Genomic DNA, 18195 nt, shown 5'->3' on the forward strand with positions numbered 1-18195 from the left:
CATTAAGACAAAATTTGTATGTTGTATAAGGAAGGGAGGCATTAAAGACAAAATTACATTTATGTTGATTGTTGAAGGACAAAACATTAAAGGCAAAAAGGCAAAATTAGAATCAATAATCGCCTCTTATTAATCCAGTTGACAAACGTATTAAAAAACGAAAGAAAATTAGAAACACTACAAATCCTATCAGCTGAAATGACAGTCTATGTGACATAACCACAAATACTAAGCTTGTTTTACTGAAAATTAGCACATATCTCAAACTAAGAGGATAGGTTGACAGGACTTGGACTAGTAACAGAGATTACAAGGACGTTTACAAAAACGTATCAGTACATAACATTAATGACAGACATTGAACCAAGGAACAGTCAGAAATGACATCAAACAGGGACAGAAAGGAAATAAGAAGTGGTTAGTAGCTCTTTTGGGTAACATTAAATGTGATTTAGCTATACATTAAAAAAAAGACACACAAAAACTAATACTGTTTGTTAGAATAAAAGAAAACACACATCAGATAGAACTGAATCATCCCATTTTGAGAAGATACAAACGTTCAACAGCCAAGATCGCACAAATATTTCTTTATTTAAAACAACCGGTTTCGACAGACTTTTCTGCCATCTTCAAGTCACGTTCTAATGTCCAGCTTATGTAAACAGATGCGCTGCTGTACACTGTATTTTTGTGACGTGACAAGTATCTGTGAACCGTATGTGTATGAATATGGCCGTTTGCGCAAGGTGCTTTATCTTTTTAAATACTTCACTTTGACAAGTCTTTTATAATGTGCTGATTTTCATGCACACGAGAGTTTGGCGTGAGGTCCGACGTAAAATGAACACGTTTCACAAAAAAGACCTTTGAAGACATGAAGAAGGCAGCAAAGTTTGTCGGAACTGATTGTTGTAAATAAAGAAATATTTATGTAATCTTGGTTATTGAACGTTTTTACAGTTAGAAAGAAATGTGGTCACTTGGATACCATCAGCCACGACACAAACAAACATTTAAGCACTGAAGTATCAATTGTCTGTCTACAGTAACAACAAACGAAGAGATGTACATCGCATCATAGTTCACACAGAAACACAAGTATCTTATGAAGGCACGACGCTGGTACAACAGGAACACAAAAAATGACTTCGAAGTTCGGACGGACGTTGGCATGAGGGTCTCTACCGCAATGTATTGATGGCGAATATGAAGGCAAACTATCTGATGAAGCTCGCCTGAAGACACTCGGTGATTCTAAATACAACATCCTGAATTACGGCCTCTTGAATGTCTCTCATTCGATCTATTAATTAGTTCATTTCAATGCCATTTAGACATAACCGAGTTCTATTGCATCCGTGACAGATAGTTAATATTCAATCTTCATGACGTTTACACAGGCCTGACTAGTAAAAAATTGTTTACTAATGATCAAATCGCATGAGCCCCGGAACAACTCGTTTTCAAAGTTCCCGTCAGCAATGAGCAAGACACCTAGTAATAGAAAGTGTTCATGATTGTGTAGGTATCTATATAGTTTTAACGAATGTTCTCGCGTCTCATCTTCTCACAGAGTTCATCTTAGTTTATCAGAAATTGGCCTGAAGCATAAGCTGACTGTAGGCAAAGATGCTTGTCGTGTGCTCACTATTCATGAATCAAAATTTGTCCATGTATACGTACCCAAGGGACGAGGCAACATGCCATTCCATTCGTCACCTATCTCCAGAGGGTAAATAGCAAGCCTGCCTGTTTTCCTTGCCACCTTAAGGGCACACGGCTGACCAACTTTAATGGCCTTCCAAAAGCTGACCTCTCTCAGACTCTCTTTACAATGGTCCGCACCCCCTGCAGCTCTACGTGACATCAGAAACTGAGTCATCTCGAACCGTTCTGACTGCCACTGGCTGTATTACGTTAGTAACGAGCAGCTGATGGTGGCCCTACTGGCATGTTTACAAGTAGCTGAGTGAGGAGTCAGGGCGGTGTCCACATTGCAAGACGCTTAGGTGGTGTCCTCCAGGCGGAGCTGGGAGGGCGGGGGGGGGGGGGAGGAAGCGTCACCGCAAGCAGGACAGTGGTGGCAGGATCTCGTAAAGCCTGAGGTCCGCAGGGAGAGGAACAAGAAAGCATAACACCTACACCACTTCCTACCCCCAAATCTGAGGGTGTCTCTTGTCTCCCCCTCTCGCTATGTAAACCTTCATCATCATGAAAATAACATACCAGTGTATAATAATAATGAAAGTACACAGGATGGCGTGATTTGCATGTGAAACCTTTGACACAAATCAGGGAAACAACACAAGTCGAAGGCGACAAAACAAGATTCACAAAAAGGAATGCATTTGATATAGAAAAGAACATTGTATTACAATTGTCATCCCTGAACGAAAACAAACATAATAACCGATAAACAGTATTTACAAGACAAAATATAATGCGTCCGATACAGCTTTAAATTATTCCATAATTTGAATGAGATGCAAAATTTACTTATTCTTACCAAAAAAGTGCGACATAATTTGACACAAACCAGAGAAACAACACACAAGTCGAAGGCGACAAAACAAGATTTACAAAAAGGAATGCATTTGACAGAGGTAAGAACATTGTATTACAACTGTTATCCTTGAACATAAAAAAACATAATAACCGATAAACAGTATTTACAAGACAAAATATAATGCGTCCGATACAGTTTTAAATTATTCCATCATTTGAATGAGATGCAAAATTTACTTATGCGTACCGAAAAATTGCAACATAATTGGGGTACCTCTACACTAGTCCGTAAACCATTTACATGAGGAAAATTACTCTTGGAGAACTGGGAAATAAGGTCTCAAACAGTGGGATTGGAAAGTGATACACAAAACACCAAATGCCTTGCATGGTAAACTACGTTCCCATGCAAAGATATTGGCGTTTACAGTTTCTCAGGTGCAGATACCCGCCTATACAGATGTGGCTCGCACTTCATATCAAACTACCAACTCTATTACCACGAAAATTCAAACTACACTACATTGTGTTTTCCAAAGCAGCTCTGACAACTCTTTAACTAATCTATGCTTATGTTCACTAAGTACTATGTACAAAAAGATGGTCTACCCAATTCAAACAGTCATCTCCTCTTCCCTGTTGCGGTTTCTTCATCCATCTACATCTACATTTATACTCCGCTAGCCACCCAACGGTGTGTGGCAGAGGGCACTTTACGTGCCACTGTCATTACCTCCCTTTTCTGTTCCAGTCGCGTATGGTTCGCGGGAAGAACGACTGTCTGAAAGCCTCCGTGCGCGCTCGAATCTCTCTGATTTTACATTCGTGATCTCCTCGGGAGATATAAGTAGGGGGAAGCAATATATTCTATACCTCATCCAGAAACACACCCTCTCGAAACCTGGCGAGCAAGCTACACCGCGATGCAGAGCGCCTCTCTTGCAGAGTCTGCCACTTGAGTTTGCTAAACATCTCCGTAACGCTATCACGCTTACCAAATAACCCTGTGACGAAACGCGCCGCTCTCTTTGGATCTTCTCTATCTCTTCCGTCAACCCGATCTGGTACGGATCCCACACTGATGAGCAATACTCAAGTATAGGTCGAACGAGTGTTTCGTAAGCCACCTACTTTGTTGATGGACTACATTTTCTAAGGACTCTCCCAATGAATCTCAACCTGGTAACCGCCTTACCAACAATTAATTTTATATTATCATTCCACTTCAAATCGTTTCGCACGCATACTCCCAGATATTTTACAGAAGTAACTGGTACCAGTGTTTGTTCCGCTATCATGTAATCATACAATAAAGGATCCTTCTTTCTGTGTATTCGCAATACATTACATTTCTCTATGTTAAGGGGTCAGTTGCCACTCCCTGCACCAAGTGCCTATCCGCTGCAGATCTTCCTGCATTTCGATACAATTTTCTAATGCTGCAACTTCTCTGTATACTACAGCATCATCCGCGAAAAGCCGCTTGGAACTTCCGACACTATCTACTAGGTCATTTATATATATTGTGAAAAGTAATGGTCCCATAACACTCCCCTGTGGCACGCCAGAGGTTACTTTAACGTCTGTAGACGTCTCTCCATTGATAACAACATGCTGTGTTCTGTTTGCTAAAAACTCTTCAATCCATCCACACAGCTGGTCTGATATTCCGTAGGCTCTTACTTTGTTTATCAGGCGACAGTGCGGAATTGTATTGAACGCCTTCCCGCAGTCAACGAAAATAGCATCTACCTGGGAGCCTGTATCTAATATTTTCTGGATTTCATGAAGAAATAAAGCGAGTTGGGTCTCACACGATCGCTGTTTCCGGAATCCATGTTGATTCCTACAGAGTAGATTCTGGGTTTCCAAAAATGACATGATACTCGAACAAAAAACATGTTCTAGAATTCTACAACAGAACGATGTCAGAGATATAGGTATAGTTTTGCGCATCTGCTCGACGACCCTTCTTGAAGACTGGGACTACCAGTGCTCTTTTCCAATCATTTGGAACCTTCCGTTCCTCTAGAGACTTGCGATACACGGCTGTTAGAAGGGGGGCAAGTTCTTTCGCGTACTCTATGTAGAATCGAATTGGTATCCCGTCAGGTCCAGTGGGTTTTCCTCTGTTGAGTGATTCCAGTTGCTTTTCTATTCCTTGGACACTTATTTCGATGTCAGCCATTTTTTCGTTTGTGCGAGGATTTAGAGAAGGAACTGCAGTGCGGTCTTCCTCTGTGAAACAGCTTTGGAAATATGTGTTTAGTATTTCAGCTTTACGCGTGTCATCCTCTGTTTCAATGCCATCATCATCCCGGAGTGTCTGGATATGCTGTTTCGAGCCACTTACTGATTCAACGTAAGACCAGAACTTCCTAGGATTTTCTGTAAAGTCGGTACATAGAATTTTACTTTCGAATTCACTGAACGCTTCACGCATAGCCCTCCTTACGCTAACTTTGACATAGTTTTTGCTTGGGACTTAACATCTGAGGTCATCAGTCCCCTAGAACTTAGAACTACTTAAACCTAACTAACCTAAGAACATCACACACATCCATGCCCGAGGCAGGATTCCAACCTGCGACCGTAGCAGTCGCACTGTTCCGGACTGAAGCGCCTAGAACCACTGGGCCACTGCGGCCGGCTTCGATGTATGCGTCAAAGCTCTTCTCTCCACACCTTTTGTTAGAAAAAAACAGCTCTGAAAGATAATGAAGATTAATATAGTTCTCGCAGTTAGAATAAAAGTGTTACAATAAGTTCTTCTTATTGAATGACATTGAATGTCTACGTATCAATCTTACCTTGTGCTCATTCATCTATTCACTCCCCTACAGGATTTCTTATGATGGGGAAAGGTGATCCTGTCTTTCCTCCATATCTCTCGCTTTCACGTTCTCGGCTGCTTGATCTTTACATCTTCTGGGCTCTGGCATCGTGGTTCCTCATCCACCACAGTGTTATAGTTTCTTCTTTCATTACATGCTGCACTCCTCACGACCTCCTGGTACCAACATTTCCACTTTAACAACATTTGAATGTAATACCTTACATACTAGAAATAAACTGCAGTACACGTTAAGGAACCTACTGTAGAGAAAGTTGTTTCCTTGATAGTTGATGCGATTTGATTAACACTTCCAACCCAACTTCTAGGCTTATCTCACATGAAACATCTTTTGTCTGATTCTTTTGCTTTTATGCATGACTTAGAATCCCCTGAATCACTGATGTCATAAGCACAGAGTCCCTACTTCTCCTCACAGTGGGAAAGATAATCGATTCTCTAAACTTAGCAGCCAGGCACTGCATTTTCAAAACAAGAATGGGAGTCATCACTGTGGGCTAATGTGGCAGTTTACTGACCACATCTTGGAAATTTTTGAGGGAGATGTCCCAGGTTCGTTTATGTGAATGGTTGTACAGTCGGCACAACTTCCCTCGCAGCATCATCATTCTTTCCGCTGGGCTGCAGGCAGGACGATCCTGAGACGTATATATAGCCTTCACCTTCCTCTGTCGAAACAGATTTCGCCATTTATGTAAGCAGAATTGGCCACCATTATCAGAACCAACCTTGTCTACTATTCCTGCATGTGTCGAGAATTTCTCCACAAATGCCTTGGTCACAGACGTCACTGCGGCCATATGCAAGGGGGAAAACTTTACAAAGTTGGAATTGAACTCCACCGCAGCCAAGACATACTGTAAACCATGGAATGTTTGAGGTAACGGGCCAACGAATTGACGGCGGCTAATTACTGCAATCTCACTAGCACAACCAGAAACAACTAACTATTGTACTAAACAATCGGGGTTTCACTTTCTGACAGGTCTTGTAAGTTTCAAGTATTCTCCAAATCCTCATCTCCATGTTATTAAAGGATGCAGAGGCCCACAACTTGTTGTAGCACTTCCTTGGACCAAAATGTCCGTAATTTAAGTGTCTTTACCACAAAACTTGTTTGTAAATTCCTCATGAAAGCGCAGAAACAAGTTATCATTCCCCTACTTTCTCTTTTTGGAACAAAACTCCAATTTATTTGTAAGAACCGATGAATGTTCACTTGATTTCTGACTTTACTACTTTAAGGACTAGATATTTGTCCAGTTCACGGGCAACATTTGTCAGGGTTACACCAACATAATTCTCAAAGGCCATGTTCTTCACGTACATCACATCAAAACGATTTTCACATAAGTCCTTGTCACCCGTTCTCGTTAGTCATGCCGGTGCTCAAGACGATACATAGAACACTAAACTTTCTTTTACTGGTAGATATTCAATTGTAAACTTGAATCCCTGTAAGAACAGTGACTAGGGGCCCAGCCGAACGTGCGCCAACTTTGTTGTCTCAAAGAGTTGCAGAGCCTTATGGTCGCTATATACTTCAGTAGTCCTTCGAAATAGGAAGTGCTAAGAATTGGTGAAATCTCAAACAATTCCAAGAGCCTCTAATTCATTCACAGAGTAATTTACCTCTGACTTGTCAAAATTCGACTTGCGAGATTGACAATACGTTGGACTGTCGCACTGTCTTGCTCAACTTCCTTGAAAAGATGAATGTCTACCGTGATCCTTGATCTATCTGACAAAATTCAAAACTCCTTGTCCCAATCCAGATGGACCGAGGCTGGATCATCCACTAGATCTTCCTTCAGCACTTCACACTCCCGTTGTAACTCTCCATACTCACACAAGATTACATTTCGCTGGTTAGTTGGCACAACGATAGGGTTTTTATTATGCTCTTGATAAATCTCTTAGAAACATTTGTTACTGTGAGAAATGCACAGACATGACATTTGAAGGTAGGTAGCTCGTAATTTTCTCATATCAGGACAGAATCCTTTCGATGTAATCACATACTGCTGAAATTTTGCTTCATTACACCTGAAAACATACTTCCACAGATTCACCGTCAAGCCAGTTCCCTTGAATTCTTGTAATAAGTGGTCTACAGTCTAATTACGCATGGTCCACGACTTTTCTCCGAGCGGGCATCTTCCGCATAGAGAGTAACCCTCTTTCTCACCTGCAGGAAGGATAGCTTCCCTATTATGCCCGACAGAATCACGATTTTAGCGAATTTATTGGTCTTACTAACACAGAAATCCCGCTTAGACAAGTCTCTTCTGTTAGTCAAAAGCCTTTCACCGTATTGATTTTAATCGTATTCAGCTGAAGCCCTTATTTGGTTGGTTTTATATCATTATATTGTTATATTACGTCCCGTACTGCAGCACATTATTGCTACGATTTGTTGTAATAAAATGACGGAAATCGTCATTCGCCGTTAAAGAATTTTCGTATCTGGTTATTTTCGTATTATAACTTGCGTATTATAAATGTATGCTGTTTCAAGGCAAGAGCACATTGAAGGTTAAACGAAAAAGCGTTGTTCTTAGTATGATTAGTTTTCATTAAATGTCAGTTAACATGATTTGCGCTTAAGATCTGCAGAAGATTTTAAAATAAAAGTCATGGGCCAATGTTACACACGTTTAGAACAGTGTAGTGGATACAGTCTGGAGCTATAAAATTATGTGTGGTTGGTCCATGTTTCACTACATTAAATTTTTTATTCACGTTGATGTTTTCTAAAAGGTTCAAGGAATTTCTTATTAATTTAATATAAGTATGTTCTGTATTATTCGATGTTATGTAAATAATAAGTGTACTCTCCATCAAGAGTTAATTTCTTTGAATATGCGAACATACTAGGAACATCGAACAACGAATTCCAAGACTGATTTCCTCATCACTGACTGATTCCATGACAATTCATTATTTATTTACCTGTCTAAAAAAACATAATTCTTTTATAACTATTATTCATGATTATGTGCACACACACACACACACACACACACACACACACACATGTACATACTGACAAGACGTACAGGAAATATAACAATAATATTGCACTAAATTAATAATACTTTCGGCTTAATCTATAAGAAAATCATCACTATTTGCAGTAGAATATTTTGCACTCTCTTGTTCCAAGTCTTATATTTCACATGTTCTAGAAATTCTGCTAGTTAATACGCTGCGCATCAGAATTAAGAACCATTTTTTCGGAGCCCCTTAATAGTTTCCCATTCCTACGCATATGTTTGAAATTTGGTTCAAAGGTGCCTGCTATCTTCTTCTGTAATGGTGCGAAAGCGTGATGCCCTTTAGACGTCTCCCTGTAGCACGACGAAAATTCAAGAAGCAACGAGGCGACACACGCGAATAAAAGGCCAGACCTCAGAAGTACATGTGACGTCGAATATGGATTAATGGCGTCACAATGGCGCCGAATTACACCGTAATTCTGCCCAACGTCACAGTGGATGTGTCACACGATAGGAAAGTCGACACAGCCCCATTTACCCACATTTCATCCCTGCTTTTGACATCTTTGCTATGGAGGTCAGAACCGTGACACCCACCTTTCTTATGGGTGGCCGAGGAAAACCTTTCAGGCACACCACCTCAGGGGTGCTATAAATGGCGTTAATGAAATCACTCATTTCCTTGGGACGTTGATTTCCACACATTTTGCGATCGCAAACGACAGTTTGCAAGGCGGTGAACAATAGTAAGTTGTTCTTGACAACTTTTAGCACTGTTGACACCTCTTGGGCTATTCAGCTCTTCCCGAGTGACATCAGAAGCTCTATCTCCATTGAAAGTGATCTCACTCATTTGTAGTGCTGTGCAACCGCAATTTCTGCTTCGGTATACACGGTGAAACCACTAGGGACCACTGAAAACCATTCGACGATATTTGAACATGATCAAGCAGCAAAGAATCCTTACGCTGTTTCAGCATTCCTACTTCACGTCCTCCTGCAGCATTATGAAGACACTGACACAAGCGTGAATAAAACGGCAAAGGGTCCCCGTAAGACCCCCTCGCCTCACCCACTTCGCCAATACCCTCGGTGGCAGCCGCCAACATTTACTGAGAATTTTAGAAATGTACCTTTACAGAGAAAACCCGCCAAGTACCCCAAGGGGGCTGCAGGTAGGCAACCGCTTGACACACTTTTGAGGCGTGTTACGTGTCTGAAGACTCCTAGGAGTGGTGATGATGATGATGTTTGGTTTGTGGGGCGCTCAACTGCGTGGTTATCAGCGCCCGTATAATTACCCAATCGTTGCTCAGTTCAATTTCGCCACTGTCCTGGATGATGATGAAATGATGAGGACAACACAAACACCCAGTCATCTCGAGGCAGGTGAAATTCCCTGACCCCGCCGGGAATCGAACCCGGGACCCCGTGCTCGGGAAGCGAGAACGCTACCGCGAGACCACGAGCGGTGGACACTCCTAGGAGTATTTCACATGTATCCCTGTAAATGCACATTAAAATACTCAATAAATGCGGGCGGGTGTCACCGAACTGGGGTGCGTTAGAGGGACGCTCTGACATTTTATTCACATATGTGTCAGTGTCACACCCCATGATCATGTCACAGGAGGGTGTGAAACAGGAACACTGATAAAGCGTAAGAACCGTTTACTGCTTCAGATCACGTTCAAATATCGTCGAATGGTTTTGTACGGTCCCTAGTAGTTCTTCACTGTACAGCAGAGCTTCAAAAGAGACGAGAACACATTAAACGGGGTTGTAACCTGTGGTGCCTGTCGAGATGTTTTGAATCGTTCAGGATGTGTCAACAGTCCAAAAGGTTGTCAAGAAAGTCTTCCCGTTGCTCTTCGCACCGCGAGCTGCCATTTTCGAGCGCAAAATGTTGGGAGTCATCGTCCCAAGGCATGAGGTGGATTTCATTGACGCCCTTCATACGACCCCCTGAAGCCTTTCCGTTTAGATTCTGAGCGACAGTGTGTCTGAAATGTTTCCTCCCGCCACCACTAAGGAAACTGTAATTACAACGCTGGGCGTCGCGGTTCTGACTACCAGCAGATAGGCATCAAAAGAAGGAGTTAAATGTGTGTAAGAGGGGCTATGACGACCTTACTATCGCATGGGACATCCGGTGGCGTTGGGCAGAATTCTAGGGTAATTTGGTGCCATTTTACACGTCACATGAACTTCTGAGCTCTGGCCTTTTTCTCACATTTGTCGATACCGTGCTGTTTGAAGCGTCTTCGAGCCCAGGGAAGGGGAAAGGGGGGGGGGCGGAGAGATACATCTAAGGGCGCCATGCTTTTGCGTCATTACAGAGGAAATTAACAGGCACCTTTGAGCTAAATTTTAAACTTATGCCTCGAAATGGGAGACAATTAGGGGGTTTCAGAAAAGTGATCCTTCGATTCTGATGCGCATTGCGGAAGCAGTGACCAAGTAAGAATGAACCTTGGGGTTTACTACAACATGAGAATGATAAAATAATGATTGTTTATGTGGGAGAAGGTCTGCAAATTTGTCTGGCACTTTGTGTAATGAAACTCATCTAATCTGATGTCCTTACTGACTGGACATTTATCTGTTTGGCAAAACACCGTGCCCTGCTACGTGAAATAGTCCTTAACTGCCTGCTGCATATCCTTATCCTACAGGAACCGTCGAGGTTTAAAGCTTTTTTGAGGCACTGAATGCAATGTAATAGAACTGGGGATATGAGTACCATAGGTCGGTTGCTCGAGTATCTCCTACTTGAGCTGACATAACTTCTGCGTTACGACATTAACAGTACTAATACGTCAGTTATCATGTAGCACCAGGTCCCTTTGTCGCAGTTTTACCGGACATTTGGCCTTAACTGAAAGCAAGCGTTGTGTAGTAGCGTTCCCCAGTGATGGAGACACCAGGTAGCCGATGAGGCTGGCCTTCCTGATCGACCGGCGTCTTATGTCAAATCGCGACCAGCACCAACTTGGTGCGCCATTTCACAGATGGATATCGGCAGACATGCTGCCCCGTACTCTTTCTTCATTCTCCGATGGGTGTCTACGCATGCTTGTCCTTCGGCAGCCGAGGAAAGAATAACAGCACGTTGGTCCTATTTAGACGTGTTTGGTAATAAAGTTGCTATAATTCACGTTTCCGCATTTATCGCAAGTACGTCGGCAAGACACGAATGCACACTAATTCCTTCCCTGCATACTAGTGCTTATACGCCCGCATTGGAATAGCGCAGGTTGCATATAAGATGCAGCATTTAAGGAAACTTTTTGATCGCTCCTTATAGACTGGAAAGTTGAACAGGTCACACCAACATTCATGCAAGGTATTAGGAGTAATCCACTACATTACAGACCTATATCGTTAACTTAGATATGCAGCAGGATTTTGGAACATATACTGTGTTCAAACGTTATGAATTACCTCCAAGAAAACCGTCTATTGACACACAGGCAACATGGGTTTGGAAAACATCGTTTCTGTGAAACACAACTAGCTCTTCATTCACATGAAGTGTTGAGTGTTATTGACAAGGGATTTCAGATCGATAGATCGATTCAGTATTTCTGGATGTCGGGAAGTATTTTGACACTGTACCACACAAGCAGCTAGTAGTGAAACTGCGTGCTTATGGAATATCGTCTCAGTTATGTGATTGGATTTGTGATTTCTTGGGCTGGTCGCGGTGGCCGAGAGGTTCTAGGCGCTTCAGTTTGGAACCACGCGACTGCTACGGTCACAGGCTCGAATCCTGCCTCGGGCATGGATGTGTCTGATGTCCTTAGATAGTTAGGTTTAAGTAGTTCTAAGTTCTGGAGGACTGATGACCTCAGATGTTAAGTCCCATAGTGCTCAGAGCCATTTGAACCATTTTTGTGGTTTCCTGTCAGAGAGGTCACAGTTCGTAGTACTTGATGGAAAGTCATCGAGTAAAACAGAAGTTATTTCTGACGTTCCGCAAGGTAGTGTTATAGACCCTTTGCTGTTCCTTATCTATGTAAACTATTTGGGAGACAATCTGAACAGCCGTCTTCGGTTGTTTGCAGATGACGCTGTCGTTTATCGACTAATAAAGTCATCAGAAGATCAAAACAAACTGCAAAACGATTTAGAAAAGATATCTGAAAGGTGCGAAAATTAGCAGTTGACCCTAAATAACGAAAAGTGTGAGGTCATCCGCATGAGAGCTAAAAGGAATTCGTTAAACTACTGTTAAACGATAAATCAGGCTAAGCTAAAAGCCGTAAATTCAACTAAATACCTAGGTATTACAATTACGATCAATTTAAAGTGGAAGGAACACATAGAAAATGTTGTGGGGAAGGCTAACGAAAGGCTACGTTTTATTGGCAGAACACTTAGAAAATGTAAGAGATCTACTAAGGTGACTGCCTACACTACGCTTGTCCGTCCTCTTTTAGACTACTGCTGCGCGGTGTGGGATCCTTATCAGATAGGACTGACGGAGTACATCGAAATAGTTCAAAGAAGGGCAGCATGTTTTGCATTATCGAGAAATATGGGAGAGAGTGTCACAGAAGTGACACAGTGTTTGGGCTGGACATGATTAAAAGAACGGCGTTTTTCGTTGCGACGGAATCATCTCACGAAATTGCAATCACCAACTTTCTCCTCCGAATGCGAAAATATTTTATTGACACCGACCTACATAGGACGGAACGATCACCACGATAAAATAAGGGAAATCAGAGCTCGTACCGAAAGACAAAGGTGTTCGTTCTTTCCGCGTGCTATACGAGATTGGAATAACAGAGAATTGTGAACCCTCTGCTAGGCACTTAAATGTGATTTGCAGAGTATCCATGTACGTGTGGATGTACATGTAGATTTGTGTGATGCAATCATTGTTCTCTTCCTTATTGTCCTATTCTAGCTGTCTTGTCTATTATAATTTACTCCTACCTCAATTAGAATCGGAAAATCGAATAGTAGCTCATTCAGAATACGTGAAGATAAACTAGGTATGCAAGAATTTTGTTTAAATACGTACGTTAATGTACAAGTTTATTACCCTGTCAGTAACCACTGTCGCCAAACATCGCCAATACTTTCATCTCATTTAGCATCAGAAGTTCAGCAGCGCTCGAACTTTCCAAGATTTTAGTGCGGGTAGAGACAGGCACAGCACGGCTAAATGGCGGTTCGTGATACGCATTATAAAAGATTCGCAAATGCTACGCATTGAACTTTTAGTCAAACATACTCACATACACAGATCGCGATAAACGTTACTCGGAGTTCCCCAAAACCACTGCTGTGTACAAGTCGTCAGGGTCATTGCCTAGCTGTTCCCACACGTGATGACACGTTTGCGGTGGCCGCGCTGCAGACTGCCGGCTTTTGCGACGATATACCACGCAAATACACACTGAAGCCCCTCCCCCCCCCCCCCCTCCAGCACCACCACTCAAAGCACTTGTGATGAGTCTGCAGCTTCGGTGATTTCATTGACGCCCTTCATACAACCCCCTGAAGCCTTTCCGTTTAGATTCTGAGCGACAGTGTGTCTGAAATGTTTCCTCCCGCCACCACTAAGGAAACAGTAATTACAACGCTGGGCGTCGCGGTTCTGATTACCAGCAGGTAGGGGTCAAAAGAAGGAGTTAAATGTGTGTAAGAGGGGCTATGACGACCTTACTATCGCATGGGACATCCGGTGGCGTTGGGCAGAATTCTAGGGTAATTTGGTGCCATTTTACACGTCACATGAACTTCTGAGCTCTGGCCTTTTTCTCACATTTGTCGATACCGTGCTGTCTGAAGCGCCTTCGAGCCCAGGGAAGGTGAAAGGGGAGGGGGGGGGGACGGAGAGATACGTCTAAGGGCGCCATGCTTTTGCGTCATTACAGAGGAAATTGACAGGCACCTTTGAGCTAAATTTTAAACTTATGCCTCGAAATGGAAGACAAAGAGGGGGTTTCAGAAAAATGATCCTTCGATTCTGATGCGCATTGTGGAAGCAGTGACCAAGTAAGAATGAACCTTGGGGTTTACTACAACATGAGAATGAGAAAATAATGATTGTTTATGTGGGAGAAGGTCTGCAAATTTGTCTGGCACTTTATGTAATGAAACTCATCTAATCTGATGTCCTTACTGACTGGACATTTACCTGTTTGGCAAAACACCGTGCCCTGCTACGTGAAATAGTCCTTAACTGCCTGCTGCATATTCTTATCCTACAGGAACCGTCGAGGTTTAAAGCTTTTTTGAGGCACTGAATGCAATGTAATAGCATTTGTGATGAGTCTGCAGCTTCGGTGAAAACGGCGGAGGCTTCATGGTGTTGCTGACTCCAAGAGTAATTTCCAATTTTGGCAATCATCCAGATTCTATAGTGGTTCATAATTTCACCTGGGTTATTCACAAATTGAATTTTTCTTAAAAGGGGGCGGATGGGACACGTCTAGTGTCTTTGGAAGTAAATTCAATTATAATCGTTTCTTACTGCCCGTATTTGGCGTAAAATAAGGTATACATTGGTCATTACAAACAAACAATATCCTTTACTCTGTAAGTAATAAGTGGTGACTTCCTTTTCAGATGACATACTGATGGACGTTTTTGGTTTTCCACGTTGATGGCTCCAGCATGTTAAAACGTAACCTGAAACCTGGTTTCCATGACCCATAAAATACACTCGGTTTTCAGAGCAATGGAAAGATCAGAGCAACAGACCATGCCATGTACATCCTTGCACTATCCCAAGAAATCAAGAGATGGGATTTAGATAAACATTGAACAGTCTGTCTAGTTTTCAGCGACATTAACGGTTTATGGAACGGCGTTGGCGTACTGACTGCTAATATAACACGACTGTCTACGCTGGAGCCATGAAGGCAAATTCCTTGAACATAAGTAGATCTCATTCATGGCGAAACAAAAAATACATAGAATAACAGTTTTACTTCTTCCTGATAGAATTCTCAGTGTGACAGAGCATTTATGACATGCGTTGATCTTCAGATATTCTATCTAATGACCGTCCCCTGCTCGAACAGCGGACCCTCCACAGTGAAGTGGTTTGCGTGCCTCAACGTTACATAATAATTGCCATGTCGTAGGTGGAACCACATCGGCCGGGGCGGGGAATCTAAAGGCATGCCTGCTTCACCCATAGTTATTCTTTCTTTAATTCCAATCTATGATAATAGAAATTGTTGTCAAATTATGATTTGGCTCTATGGTAGTCATCTTCAGGTCTGTCTAAAAAGAGCTTAAACATGTGAAGAAACATACCTGTTTAAAACATATTCTAATATAAAAAGCCAAAGGAACTTATTCAAGGATTGGTTGGTTGAAATGGGGGAGGGGACCAAACAGTGAGGTCATCAGTCCCATTGGACTAGGGAAGGATGGGGGAGTAAGTCGATCGTGCCTTTTCAAAGCAACCATCCCTGCATTTGCCTGAAGCGATTTGGGGAAATCACGGAAAACCTAAATCAGCATGGGCGTACGCGGGTTAGAACTGTCATCTTCACGAATGCGAGTACAGTGTGCTAACCATCACGCCACCTCGATCGATATCTTCAAGGGATACAAGCAAAATTAACTAGGCATACTATGACAAGACTACTCCACCTGGTATGTAAGGTATATGAGATAGGCGAAATGCCTTCATACTTCAAGAAGAACATGACAATTCCAATTCGAAAGAAAGCAGGTGCTGACAGGTATCATTATTACCGAAGCATCAGATTAATAATTCATCTTTGCAAAATACTGGCATGAATAGACTAGAAGAAGTCGACGTCGGAAGGTTGAGTCTGGTATCCGGAAAAGTTTAGGAACGCGAGGCAATACTGACAGGGTCGTAGCCCATCCCTGTTGTTATTCTTTTTGTAAAGTAAGAAAGCTGTGGAGGAAACTAAGGAGAACTTTATAAAGAGAATTAAACTGCACACGTTAACAGTCCACATATACAATGAAGAGCCAAAGAAACTAGTACAACTTCCTAATATCGTGAACGGTCCACGAGAGAACGCAGAAGTGCCTAAACACGACGTGGCATTGACTCGACTAATGTCTGAAGTAGTGCTGGAGGGAATTGGCACCATGAATCCTGCAGAGCTATCCATAAATCCATAAAAGCACGAGGGGGTGGAGATCTCTTATGAACAGCAAGTTACAAGGCATCCCACATATGCTCAATAATGTTCATGTTTGGGAAGTTTGGTGGCCAGTGGAAGTGTTTAAACTGAGAAGAGTGTTCCTGACGCCACCCTCTAGCAATTATAGAAGTGTAGGGTATCGCACTGTCCTGCTGTAATTGCCCAAGTCCGTCGTAATGCTCAATGGACATGAATGGAGACAAGTGATCAGACAGGATGCTGACGTACGTGTCACCAGTCAGAGTCATATCTAGAAGTATCAGGAGTCCCATATCACTCGAACTGCATACGCACCACACATTACTAAGTCTCCACCAGCTTGAACAGTCCCCTGCAGACATGCAGGGCCCATGGACTCATGAGGTTGTCTGAGTACTCGTACACGTCCATCCGCTGATACAATCTGAAACGAGACTCGTCCGACCAGGCAATTTGTTGCCAGTCATCAACAGTCCAATGTCAGTGTTGACGGGCCCAGGCGAGGCGTAAAGCTTTGTGTCGTGTAGTCACAAAGGATACACAAGTGAGCCTTCGGCTTCGAAAGCCCATATCGATGATGTTTCGTTGAATGTTTCACAAGCTGACAATTGTTGATTGAAATCTGCAGCAATTTGCGGAAGGATTGCACTTCTGTCACGTTGAACTATTTTCTGTCGTTGTTGGTCCCTTTCTTGCAGGATCTTTTTCTGGCTGCAGTGATGTCGGAGATTTGATGTTTTGCCTTATTCCTGATATTCACGGTACACTTGTGAAATGGTGGTACAGGAAAATCCCCGCTTCATCCCTATCTTGGAGATGATGTGTCCCATCGCTCGTGTGCCGACTATAGCACCACGTTCAAACTCACTTAAATCTTGATAACCTGCCGTTGTAGCAGCAGTAGCCGATGTAACAACTGCGCCAGACACTTTGTGTCTTACATAGACGTTGCCGACCACAGCGCCGTATTGCGCCTGTTTACATATCTCTGTAGTTGAATACGCATGCCTATACCAGTTCCTTTGGCGCTTCAGTGCATAAAAGGCAATGTCCTGACTGACTGAATCAGCATTTCCAAGTCTGAACCGCAGTGAATAGCAACTGAAATTTGGAGTTGGTGTAACCTTATACTGCAGGCCTCTTTCAAGAAGCGTTTTTTCGAAATTCCACCCCTAAAGGGATGAAATGGGGGATGAAACGTTTTATGAAAATATGGCGCTATTAAATCAATCATGAAACCAGAACTACGAAAACTGGTATTTCGTAACTCGGTCAGAAATAAACAAATATGTATTTCGGCATTTTTTGAAATTCAGCCAGAGAGGGAGCAAAATAGTGAATGTTTTTCAAAGTAGATCAATATTAAAGTACTACTAAAACGTTTGTAAAGCTACCTCTGTAAACACAGGCATTCGACTTCTTGGTTGGAAATAAAAAATACGTGTTTCAGCGTTGCACAGTTTTTGAAAATTTAACACCCGAGGGGGGGGAGGGGTTAAATACTTTTTATCGAAATATTTCATCGTGGAAGCATTTTTGGAGCTCATTCTACGAAAATTTGTACACTCCTGGAAATGGAAAAAAGAACACATTGACACCGGTGTGTCAGACCCACCATACTTGCTCCGGACACTGCGAGAGGGCTGTACAAGCAATGATCACACGCACGGCACAGCGGACACACCAGGAACCGCGGTGTTGG

Source organism: Schistocerca cancellata, chromosome 3 (genome assembly GCF_023864275.1).
Source record: "Schistocerca cancellata isolate TAMUIC-IGC-003103 chromosome 3, iqSchCanc2.1, whole genome shotgun sequence".
In the NCBI taxonomy this organism is placed as follows: domain Eukaryota; kingdom Metazoa; phylum Arthropoda; class Insecta; order Orthoptera; family Acrididae; genus Schistocerca; species Schistocerca cancellata.